This window comes from Python bivittatus, unplaced genomic scaffold, assembly GCF_059951505.1.
Source record: "Python bivittatus isolate LINGU-HERP-01145 unplaced genomic scaffold, Pbiv_v1 ctg000700_np1212, whole genome shotgun sequence".
NCBI classification, from domain to species: Eukaryota; Metazoa; Chordata; class Lepidosauria; order Squamata; family Pythonidae; genus Python; species Python bivittatus.
The window spans coordinates 64,418,411-64,431,097 of NW_028277098.1; positions in this window are offsets into that span (position 1 = coordinate 64,418,411).

The following is a 12,687-nucleotide window of genomic DNA, read 5'->3' on the forward strand; positions in this document are numbered from 1 at the left end:
AAACATCAGTGGCAAAGGAGGTATCATGCCCCCTAAGCCATATTTTCAAAATACTTTTCTTAATCTGTGCACTGGTGGTCTTAACTGGGGAGCTAATCCGCAGAAGACTAATACAAATCACTGATTATGTATGTATGTATGTATGTATGTATGTATGTATGTATTCAATTTATATAGCCGCCCATCTCAGACCAGTGACTCTGGGTGGCTAACAACAATAAAAACTGTCAACATTTAAAACAGTAGAAATAAATTGAATATAAATATAAATTCAGCCAAGAGATCTTAACAAAACCATTGGTATCAGCACAACCATGAAATGGGGCCCTTCCTTGAAGCCAGGTCTTCAAGGCCTTCCGGAAAGCCGAAAGGGTTGGGGCCATCCTAATCTCAGGAGGGAGGATGTTCCAGAGGGCAGGCGCCACAGCAGAAAAGGCACATCTTCTGGTCCCTGCCAGCCGACATTCCTTGGCTGACGGGACCCGGAGCATGTCCAACCTTCCGGACCGGATTGGATGGTTGGAAACAACTGGGAAAAGATGGTCCCTAAGGTAGCCCAGTCCCAAGCCATGAAGGGCTTTATAGGTGACAACCAGCACCTTGAATTGCACCTGGAAACACACCGGCAACCAGTGCAGCTCCCAAAACAGTGGTGTTACATGTGCCGAGTAGCTGACACTATTTACAACCTGGGCAGCTGCATTCTGTACCAGCTGAAGCTTCCGAATGCTCTTCAAGGGCAGCCCCATGTAGAGCACGTTGCAATAGTCCAAACAGGAGGTCATGAGGGCATGAGTAACAGTGAGTAGAGCCTCCCGGTTCAGAAATGAGCACAAGTGACGCACAACCTGAAGGTATGCAAAGGCCCTTTTAGCCATGGCTGCCACCTGCTCTTCCAGCAGGAGCCATGAGTCCAAGAGGACCCCCAGATTGCGCACCATCTTGCTTGGGTTGAGCCGAAGCCCATTGTGCCCCATCCAGGCCCCTACAGCCTCCAGGCACTGAGATAGGAGGCATCACTCAAACAGCCCGGGGAGAAGATATAAAGCTGGGTATCATCAGCATACTGATGATATCTCACCCCGAACTGTCAGATCACCTCACCCAGCGGCCTCATGTAGATGTTAAATAAGAGGGGCGAGAGAACCAAGCCCTGGGCACCCCACACAGTAGGGACCGTGGACTGGCCCTCTCCCCTCCTACCAACACCAGCTGGAACCAACCCTGGAGGAAGGAGGAGAACCAGCACAACACAGTGCCTCTCACCCCCAACTCCTGAAGGTGATCCAGAAGGATACCATGATTGATGGTATCAAAGGCTGCCGAGAGGTCAGGAAGAGCAAGGATGGAAGAACTGCCCCTATCGCACTCCTGCCAGAGGTTATCCAAGAGTGCAATCAATGCCATCTCAGTCCCATATCCCAGCCTGAATCCTGACTGAAAGGGGTCCAGATAATCCGCTTCATCCAGAGCCCTTTAAAGCTGCCGTGTGACCACTTTCTCAACAACCTTCCCTAAAAGGGAGGTTGGAGACTGAACGAAAACTATCCAGATTAGTTGGGCCTAGCGATGGCCCCTTGAGGAGGGGATGTACCACTGCCTCCTTAAGAGCTGGTGGGACCACCCCCTCCCTCAAAGAGGAATTAACCACCACCCAGACCCAATTATGTGTCCTCTCCCGGGCAGCCTTGACCAGCCAGGAGGGGCCCAGATCTAACACAGAAGTGGCTTAACTAACAGCTATAAGAACCCTGTCACTTCCTCAGGTTCAATGGACTCGAATTCCTCCCAGATAACCATGCAAGACTCAGCCCCTGTATCCCCCACTGGCCTTGCATCAAGGCTGGAATTCAACGCAGAGCAGATGTGAGTGACTTTACCTGCCAGATGTTCAGCATATTCCTCACAATGGCCCTGAAGGTAGACCCCCGACTTTTGGTATTCAACCCATTTTATTTTTAATCAAATAAAGTTGTAATAGTTTATTTATGTTCAGGATTTTCCTAGATAAATACAAATTTTCAAAGGATGTAAAGTATTTAGGCATTCTTCCTTACCCATTAATGTTTGGACAATTGTCTGTATTTTTTCTGTTAGAGAATATCGGAGGATAAGGGAAAAGGGGTACTTTTACCATCTTTTGCCCTATCTAGGATGGTGGCTAGTCTTAGGGACAAGCAAGTTCACAGTTCTGAACATTCTTCACCATCAATTTAAAATAGTTCTCTTAATTTCTCCCATCTTTAAAATAGAGATAGTGTACAATATGTGTTTCCCAAGAGCAGACAGCAGAGGGTAGCACTGTACCGTGCATCAGCTTTAAATGCACCTCTTTTTCTTTCCATAAATTATCGCATTAAGCAAATTGTGCATCCCTCTGGAACAAATGCTACTGCTTATGAGTGACTAAATATTATAGAGCTCTTCCATACAGCCAAGTTGAAGTGCAACCCACTGGTCCTTGATCCAGCAGAACAGTATGCCAGCACAAGAAATTGTGTTATCTCTGTTGCTGATCTCTATTCTGCCACAGTAACAGGATTGAGGAATGGTGCTGTCCTTACTGATTAAATGTGAGCCAAGTTAAGGAAAGTGATTGGTTGATTCCCCTGGCTTTTCCCCCTCCTATCAAGTGTCACCTGCCAGCTGGAGAAGCAAACACAAATCACTTTCCCTAAACAGTTGTGAGGTGAGTTTTGACATCTGTAGGTGAATGCTTGAGACAGCAGGTTTAACTGCCTGTCAATTGCCAAGCTAATAAGTGGCAGGCATTGTTGGGCGCGGGGGGGGGGGGGCATGGTGGGAAACAGCAGAGTTCTCCCAGCGCTACTGCTTGATGCACTCCCTCACTCATACCTGTGACCTGTCCATTGGGCTATTTCTGAACATGGGTCTGGTGATCTTTAGTGGTAAAAGACCACTAAACCTATGATAGAAATTGGTCAAAAATCTTTGCTTAGCACAGAGAAAGTTACTGGTTCAAGAGCTGATTGGAACATTTTTTTCCAAATTACTATCTTTCTGGAACAGTAGTTTCCCCCCTCTGCTTTTTTTAAAAAAGTTCAGAGTTTTACTATTTTACCATTTTTATTTTTATTATTTTTATTTTATCAGTCACCTGAGGCAGAAAGATTTCTACCCATCTTCCAGTTAGCACACAAATTTGTTTAGGCTGTTTTGGGGCTCGGTGATAAACTCCTCTACTTCAGATGACTGGAAAAATGGTAAAACTGGACTTTTTTTTTTTAAGCAAAGTGAGAAAACTACCTACCCTTGAAAGATCATAATTAAAACAAAATCAAAAAACAAAACGAAGTGTCACATTACTGATGACTTTTAAACCAGCAACTCATTTTATATTAAGCAGAGATCTTAACCATTATGCTATTTCCTTAGTCCTGGTAGGGAGATAGCAAACGTATTAGTGTGCATGCTAGAAAAAAGGATTTTTAAGCTGCCTGTTGTGCCTGCATGTATATACATTTTAATGCTTTAATCTTGTAAATATAAAATTGTATTTATATAGGTGGGTACATATACACAAGAGTATATATGTCCAGGAAGACATAGGAAGGAAAGCAACTGAACATTATTTTCCTGGAACAGAAAGGTAGAAAAGCAAAGCAGAAAGGGAATTTTCCAGTGGGAGGGCATAGTGGCCTACAATCCAGACTGAATCTCAGGTTGCTGCCAGAATGTTTTAGTCCGGACAGGATTTTTAAAGCCAGTTTAGAGTCAAGCCAGCATAAGGACAGGACAGGACAGGACAGGACAGGAGCAGCTTATATGATAACTGCAGATATATCCCCCCAAAAGAAAACAGCTGTTCCTTTGCCTCCAACAAGTAGGTTAATCTATAGCAGTGTTTCTCAACCTTGGCAACTTTCAAATGTGTGGACCAATTCTGGGAGTTGAAGTCCACACATCTGAAAGTTGCCAAGGTTGAAAAACACTGATCTATGGAAATTATACAGCTGTTGTTCTATTCAAAGTCTGGCAGCCCTACTTAAGGCACATTCTATTATATGTGTACTGATCACGTCTAAAAGCAAAACATTTTCTGCCTTCAGGGCAGAACTTCTTTTTTCCAGACCTCATATAATTTTAAATAACCCGCTAAATGTGAAAATTAAAACAAGACCTTCTTTCTGGAATGTTTCTCTTCTTACCAACGTTTACTCCGTCAAATTAAAACATGCCCTTTCAATATTTCAGCCCCAGGCCTGACCATTTTTATTTTAATGCAATTTTATTAAAATCCTTTTGATTAATTGGGAGGTAAGATTTCAAAAACAACATTAAAAGCAAGGAAAATAACATAGTTTAAATAAATAGAAGACTAACTGGCTTCCCAATCCAGGCAGGCACATTTTGAGAAGAAAAGGTTAGTCTGCTCTTCTGCTTTCCAAAGTGAAACGCAGGGATTTAGAGAAGAACACAGAAGCAGGAATATACCAAAATGTTGGTATATTCCTGCTTTCCATCAGAAAGTGAGACCCACAGAAGTTTAAGTTTGCAGTCTTAGGGTGTATTTCTGTCCCTTAGCCCTAAGTGTTTTTTCTGCCCCTGACATTAGCCCTAATGAGTATATGGAAAGTGTTTTGAGGCACAAATGTGGCAAAGTATCATCATTCCTGAATAGGGGAATTTACAAGCTTCTGACACATTGGCCTGTAATATAATTTGTTTGGTTTTAACCAAGTATGCTTTCAGAACACAGCCAATATAGTTTGTAAACAATGCCTTGGGGTAGAAACATGAAACCTTTATTAGCTTTAGAGATGCAGAAGGCTTTGCCAGGACCTCTTCGGGGAATTCGTGTGAGAGATGGGAAAGTTAAGGGATTAAATTTAAATTTGCTTTAAGATTCAGAATAGTTTGTGGTACAAATTCCTAACATTTTCTAAAAAGTAATAAAAAAGGGCTGATTTTTTTTTTTTTTGATCACTTATTCTGGGGCCTCCAAAGGGATATTGATAGGCTTTTTGGACCATGCTTTTTGCTTCCCACGGTGGCCAATCAGTCCAGCAAAATACATGTTTGACTTAAGGAGGCATGGAGAGGGCCTTAGAAAAACTGGGAAGCTCAGTGCAGCCCCGAAACAACCAATCTCTTTGAATGTTGTGCTCTAGTGTCACTTAAGCGAGGAAAACATCACTGTAACCATGTGGCCTTGTTTCAATGTGATATGGTAAAAAGGTTGTTCAATAGACAAGCCTTACCACACCTAACATCCTCCAGATGTTTTGGATTTCAGCTCTCATCATCCCCAGACAGATGGACTTGGGCTGCTCAGCCTGGGGATGATGGGAGTTGATCCAGTACATCTGGAGGGCATCTGGGGGGGAAGATTTGTATTATGACTTACCCTTTTGCCAAAACCTAGGTACATGGGTATCACTCTGTGAAGTTAGCAGCCTTTATGAAGTGGTTTCCACTTAATTTCAGCTGATTTGTTTATTATTTCAATAAAAAAGATTTTTTCTTCTGCACCAGAAATCAATATTAAATAAGAAGCTAAACACACAGTGAGATATGTATGAATCCCATTTTGACTTGCAGCAGAAATGCTACTGCCAAGCTGATGTATGAAGCTGGTAAATTAATACAACAAAACCTGTATCCACAGATTCAAAAGACAACCATTTATGAAATGGTGATTGCAAGTCTGAAGGTGCCTTGATCTGCTTTGCATTATCTGTGTTCCAAATATATATTTGTGGCTTTTCTGTAGTCTTACTATGAGTCCCTTGACTTGCAACTTGCACAAAGACTTCCATTTAACCAGCCAATTCATCTAATCACATTCTGTTCTTGCCTACATCTGTTGGGAAAACATCTTGAGTCCAGCCATGCACTTTATCATAGAACAGATGTGGTTCTAAAGATACTGCTCTCTTTGTAGCTGAGCCAAGCTGTACAAAGGAAAATAGAATCACATCCTTTTTTTTCCAGAAAGAAAGAGAAAAGCTTCCTCTTTCTCTTGCATTCTTGTCTCAATATGTGAAGGAAGAAGGAAGCAGAAACGTAATTTCATAATTTAGGGACATGAGTAACTTAGAAACTATTGTACTAGGATAAAAGCTGAAGTCTGACTGGCAGAAAAAGGCCATTAATATCCCATTTTTAAATTAGCACCTCCTCCAATTTCATTATAATCCCACCATGATAGTAATTTAATATCACTGCTGTGTCCTTGGACTGTGTAGAAATTTATCAGGAAAAAAAATTAACATGAAATTGAAATGTGTTCATTTGAAAAGCTGAATGTCAGGCACCTGTAAAAGATGCAGGGATCCATCAGATTTTTTATTAGAAACCAACATTCTGCAATTAGACTGCAGAAACACCATTGATGAATCAATATCACCAAACTCTTTTGGATGGCCTTCTGAGTAACCATCCTCAATCCCACAGTTTGCCATCAACAGTGGCAAATCATGGGCTTTAGATATTGGATTAGATGCTGGTAAATGAGTTAGTCATCATTTAAAACTCTGGCTGTGGAAGCTGGAGATCAATAATATCCAGAACCTGTATTATCTTTGCTGGAGGCCCATTCATGCTGTAATACTAGTGAGGAGACTCAAATTAACAGTAGATGGAAGAGGAAAGAGATAATAAAATGAAACACTGAAGAAGAGAATTAAGTTGTGCAAAGATGAAGACTACGCCCATACATTTCTCTTCTATTGGTTACTTTTAGTTCTTTAGTCCTGTAGTGTTATTGCCATTCTGTTTTATAAACTACTTTATTTTATACAATACTATTGTAGTTCTTATAGTCAAGATTTTATATGGATAGTTTTAGTTGTAGATTTTAGTGATGTAGTGATTGTATATTTTGTGTTAGCTATTTTAATTATTTTAGCTAGTATTCCATAGTTTTATATAGTAACATCCAAATTTTATAAATTTAGACTGTACCATACTCATTCTTGTTTTCATAATCTTAATCTTACAATTCTAATAGTATTAGTATTATAATTTTATAGTTTGTGTTAGTAACTTAAACCTTAGTCATTTCTCACAGTATATAGATTAGATTACTGCGACAATGGGTTGGCTATAAAATCACTGATTGTTTTATGAGCGAAATAAAGATACTACTGCTCAATAATAATAATAATGCTGATTTCACTTCATATACTGCATCCTGGTGTTTGTCAACCTTAGCAACTTTCAGATGTGTGGACTTCAACTCCCAAAATTCCCAGCCAGCTTGCTGGGGAATTCTGGGAGTTAAAGTCCACACATCTTAGAATTACCAAGGTTGACAAACAGTGCTGTGTCCAGTTCAGATCACCAGGCTTTTAAAAGGATACATTGGAACAAATTCAGAGAAGAGCAACAAAAATGATGAGAACTTTAAGTCCTATGAGGAAAAATGGACTGAACTGGAGTGGATTAGCCTTGAGAAAAGAAGGCTGAAGAAGCATATGATATACTTTTCAGATATGTGAAAGTTTACCACAGAGAAAAGGGCCATGCCTATGTTTTATCATTTAAAGAATAGAGTAATTCCAACAGCAGTTCAGCAGTAGAACCAATAGCCTTAGCAGTGCTTTTGGGTTCTCATAGACCCATCTTCCAAGAATGTGATAAACTGAATTCCTGTCCAGAGCAAAGAATTGCTCCTAAGATTCTGAATGGCCTTTTCCAATTTTACGCTGCTATGTTTCTATGTCACTCATGAGATACAGGCATCTTCTTGTCTGATAAACTGTAAACTAGTGTTTCTCAACCTTATCAGCTTTAAGATGTGTGGACTTCAACTCCCAGAATTCCCCAGCCAACTGGCTGGGGAATTCTGGGAATTGAAGTCTGCATATCTGAAAGATGCTAAGATTAAGAAACACTACTGTAAACAATTCCCTTAAGACTGCTGGGGGAGAGGGTCTAGAACATCTGCAGTCCTGTAGATGTGACTGAACTACAGTTCCCAGCATCCACCAGGATTGTCATGTTGTGCTTCAGTAGCATCTGAAGGGTCACAGAGGCTTCTCTGCCTGCTTTAAGGAACCGAATCTACATTCCCAAGCATATCTGTAAGAGATTATTTTGTGTAAAGATGATCAAGATTGGATATATTTTGTTCTTAGAATAAAACTAAAACTAAAAAATAAAAATACAAAACATGGAATTTGTAGCTAAATGAGCCCATATTTCAGAAACACTGGCATTCTGCTTGTTGTTTTCATATAAGAATCTCAGATTTCCTGTTCACACCAGCAAGGGGTGAAGTGTTTGTGGACTGCCAGAAACCACAGCTTATTAATGACTGGAAATTGGTCCTTAGACACTGTTATTAACAGGCTCTCAGAGACACTCAGTAGGGGAAACCCTAATAGCTTTCAGTCCCACCAATAGAACAGTTGTTAAGAGTTTCCAAAGAAATAACAGAAAATCAAATGTGGTTAACAACAGATTTTGATTTATGCTATTTTAATTGGTTACACGACTAAAACCCTCTCTAGTTGCTAAACATTTATCTCAAATCTTTCCCAGTCTAGAGAGTTTGTGGATGTGACCATTGTAGACTACTATTTCACTTTCTAGAATAGGTTTACACTTGTTATTTGGCCAATTTTCACTGTAGCTGAATGTATATTATTCAATAAAACAGCCAAGAAGAAAGTTGTTTAAATTCTTCTTGTAAGAATTCATTGTTGATCAAATAATGGTTTCTGTTCCACTATTCAGACTCTAACTTTTGGGACAATAATTTTTGGTGGGTTAAAAACAAGTGATGTCAGTAATATAAAGGTTTTAAACTTAATGGAAAATAATTGTGTACATTACGTTTGTTATGCATTATTAGAAACTGAGTCTCCTTCAAGAAAAATACAAAGTCCATTGAACTACAACATGTAGCAGTCCTGTAACTGATCTTTGATGATCTTGAAAGAGCACAGCAAAGTTAGGCCTGGTTAGACCTGGTTAGTACGTGTATAGAAGACTGTAGGGGAATCCCAGGACTGTTGATGTGATCTAAAAAAAACATACTGGCAAATCAGTTCCATATTTTACTCAAGAACATGATATGGATAGGTCTGTGTAGTCGCCAGGAATTAAGCTGAACTTGAGGGATTAATTATCTTTCTAAGCATTTCTTACAGTGTATCAAACATAAGATATAAGAATCTGCCTTACAAGGAGTCAGAATATGAGCCCATCTAACTAAAATGCCAACTACACTGATTGGCTGCAGGCAAAAGTCTCCCAGCCTTTTTGCTTAAGTTTCATTAATTAGAGATTCAGAAAACTGAAAGTTTTCTTAGATACTTTTACAGCAAAGTGCAATGGAATAAAATGTGAATAAAATCATTTGATGGAAGGAGTTCTAGACCCATTATTTTTCTTGCATGTTGCTATAAATAACACATCATGATTTCTTCCACCAATTAAATGAAGAACTAGGCATCAGATCTTTTCCTTTTAATTGGAGGAGGCCTATGAATACAAAGGAGATAAATATTGTATTGCCTGTTTCTCATCGCAGCACAGAAACTGTTCAGAAGCTGAGCAGGAGGAAACCATTATCAGCAGCATGCTTTTCAAAACAAAAGATTAAGAAGGAATTTTTGCAAGGAAGAAATGCTTGTGGGTTGATAAGGAAAAAGTAATAACACCTTCAGCTGTGCTTAAGCCAAAGCTGACCATGTTTATACACTTGGAGAAAACTTCCTGTAGTTTTGGGCACAGCCTTTTCCGGACTGGTGTTCTCTCATATTCTGCACCTCTATTGGCGTCGTGCCTTGCATTTCCTTTGGCTTCAGACAGTTTGGGAACAGCTTTTGTTTTCTTACCCCTGCATAAATCAGGACATTTTTTTTTTCTGGGAAGAGAAATTTGTTAGAGATAGGACAAGTTATGTCAAAAGATTTACTAAGATGTGAGGAAAATTATGACTAAGCCCTAGAAGTTACATTTGTTTTTACAAAGAAACCTTTATTACATACACAATTTATGGATTGTGCTAGTTTCTCCAATTAGCAACTTCTAAAGATCTCTAGTAAGAATAGGGGAGTTTTAAAGCATTATATTACTCCTGCATTAGTAAGGTTGGCTACTAGCAGGCAGATGTGCTAGGCATTAAAAGTGATGCCGTGAAAGGGTAGGAATAGCAGCCATTCAAGATCCTTGAGGCATAGAACATACAAGGAAATGTATTTTTGTAAACATCCCTCATCTCCATATCACATAATATTAGAGTGAAGGGAGAAGTATGCCTATGTCTAGCCACATTAGGTATATCATAAATCGCAGAATGCCCTTTAGATAGATCAGAGTTGGGTGAATGGCCTCCCATTTTAAATTCACGTCCCAAAGCTGGGAGACCAGAGCATAACATAGACCACAATGACTTTCCAAGAACATGACAGACTTTCAGTTTTCCTTATTCAGAAATGAGGTAGTTATATCCAGGCTACCTTTGGCCAGTTTCCTGAATTCATGTCCTCATGTCCCTCATTTTGAAGGATTATTTGAAAGATTTCCCAGCTCTGCCTCACCATTTCCATTGTATAGTGGTCTCTTGTCCTCTTTGTTTTTTTTTCTCCATCCATATTATATTACCTTTTTTGTCAATGCTTATTTCCCCAGGGTTATCAAGATATAGTGTATGACCTGAATCTCCAGAACAGTGCTACAGGTACCAGTATGACCATGGATACCTCCCTAAGCATAAGGTGTGAAGTGGTACTGCTTCACTTTGCGTATCTGTCTCAATTAAAGAGTGATTCAATTTCAACCAGTGTCTTGACTATAAAAAAAAGAGGTATTCACCATGACTCTATTACTTTGGCTGGCTGATTTGCTTCACTAGGAGTGCCAGCAAAAGCATCTTCGGTGTATATGTGCAGATATGGAGAGAACAAGCCATGGAAGTTTCTCAAAATACTTACTTCAACATGGCTCAGCCACACCTAGCCTTTTGTGGATTCCGGGTCCTCTTTGTTCTGCAAAGCATCTCTTTGAAAATTTGCTATAGCTAGAGCCCAGTGCTCAGGTTGGATGAGTAGCTACCTGATAAACATTTCAGAATGGCCATAATATGTTCTCAAGTGTTCAAATGGGCTCATTTGTCCCTACCCCCAAACTAGATATTCCTTATGGCATGGGCATAAAGTGATCAACAAGAGAGTGCCAGATGGGTGGCTACTGAGGAAGAGCTAAGGATCTTTTGGAATATTAATGGTGTTTATGATGCAGCTAAATTAAAGCCTTTGGGACATCTAATTGCTGATGTTGCCATACAGGGAAAGAAAATCCAAAGCTGCAAAGGCAGAATTACAATGGGAAAACCAAACATAAGAAGCATGAATGTGAGAAAGCTCAACAGAGTGAAAAATGAAATGAATGAACTATATGTTGGCTTCTTAGGCATCAGTGAAGTGAAATGGACTGGAATTGAGCACATTTGGTCAGAAGATCATACCGTTTGCTACTCAGGACATGAAAAACAAAGAATAAATGGTGTTGCTTTCAAAGCCAGGAAGGATATAGCAAAGACAGTCGTCAGGTACAATGCAGTCAGTGATTGAATTATATAAATTAGACTTTGTGAGCAACCTTTTAGGATTGACTATCAACAGTAAAGGAATCAGCAGTCAAGAAATACACCACAGATAAACATTTGGTAGAACAACAACAAAGGCCTTGAAAAAAATAGTCAGATGCTGTGATGTGTCCATAGCTATCAAAATCAGAACTGTGCAAGCAATGCTGGACTTTGAAGAAGCATGATAAAAAAAAGTATTGATGCTTTTGAACTTTGGTGTTGGAGAAGACTCTTGAAAATACTATGGATATCCAAGAAAACAAACAAATGGATCATAGAATAAATCAATTTGAGTTCTTATTTGAGGCACAATGACCAGACTCAAACTATCATCTTTTGGACACATTATGTGATGACCTGAAAGTCTAAAATGCTGGGAAGTTGGAAAGAAAGAGAAGAGGACAATCGATAGCAAGAAGGATGGACTTAATTATACCAGCAATGGGTGCACTGTTGGGAGACCTGAAGGGCTAGGTTGGGGACAGATCTTCCTGGAGAAAATCGATTAGGTCCTTAAGAGTTGTTACCAACTTAATAGATCATAATCAGCCAATCAAGGATTCATGGAAGAAGGATGGTGGAAAGAGAAAGTAAAAAGTGAAAAAAAAATCATGATCCATATAGTATAAATATAAATCAATTCCAACATTCCATTCTGCTCAGCTGATTTGAAAGTCATAAAGAAATAGAAACTGGAATTGTCTTATGACTCTGGAAGAAGGTTGGATATTAATAGCTGAGATCATAAGGAATAAAAAACTGCTGTAATTGACCTTCTGAATGTATTTCTTTGGGGAAATAGAGGTAAAACTACAGCTGAAGAAACAAAAGAGTTTGATGGTATGTGTTTTGGGTATACTAGGAAGAGAGGGAAGAAAGAGCTAAGAAAAAAAAAATCCGAGAAAAGGTAATGAGCAACTGGAGAGGGAATGGAAGGATGAAGGGTGATCCCAACTTCCCATCCCACCCATGAAATTTCATATACTTTTTTGTTGTTGTACATAAATGTAAAGCAATAAAAACATGTTGCCTGTATTCTTCATAAGTGAGGTTAAAACCTGTATTTCTTATCTGTTACTATAGTAACAAATTCATTTGTTCATTTCTGTACTTTTCCACAGAAA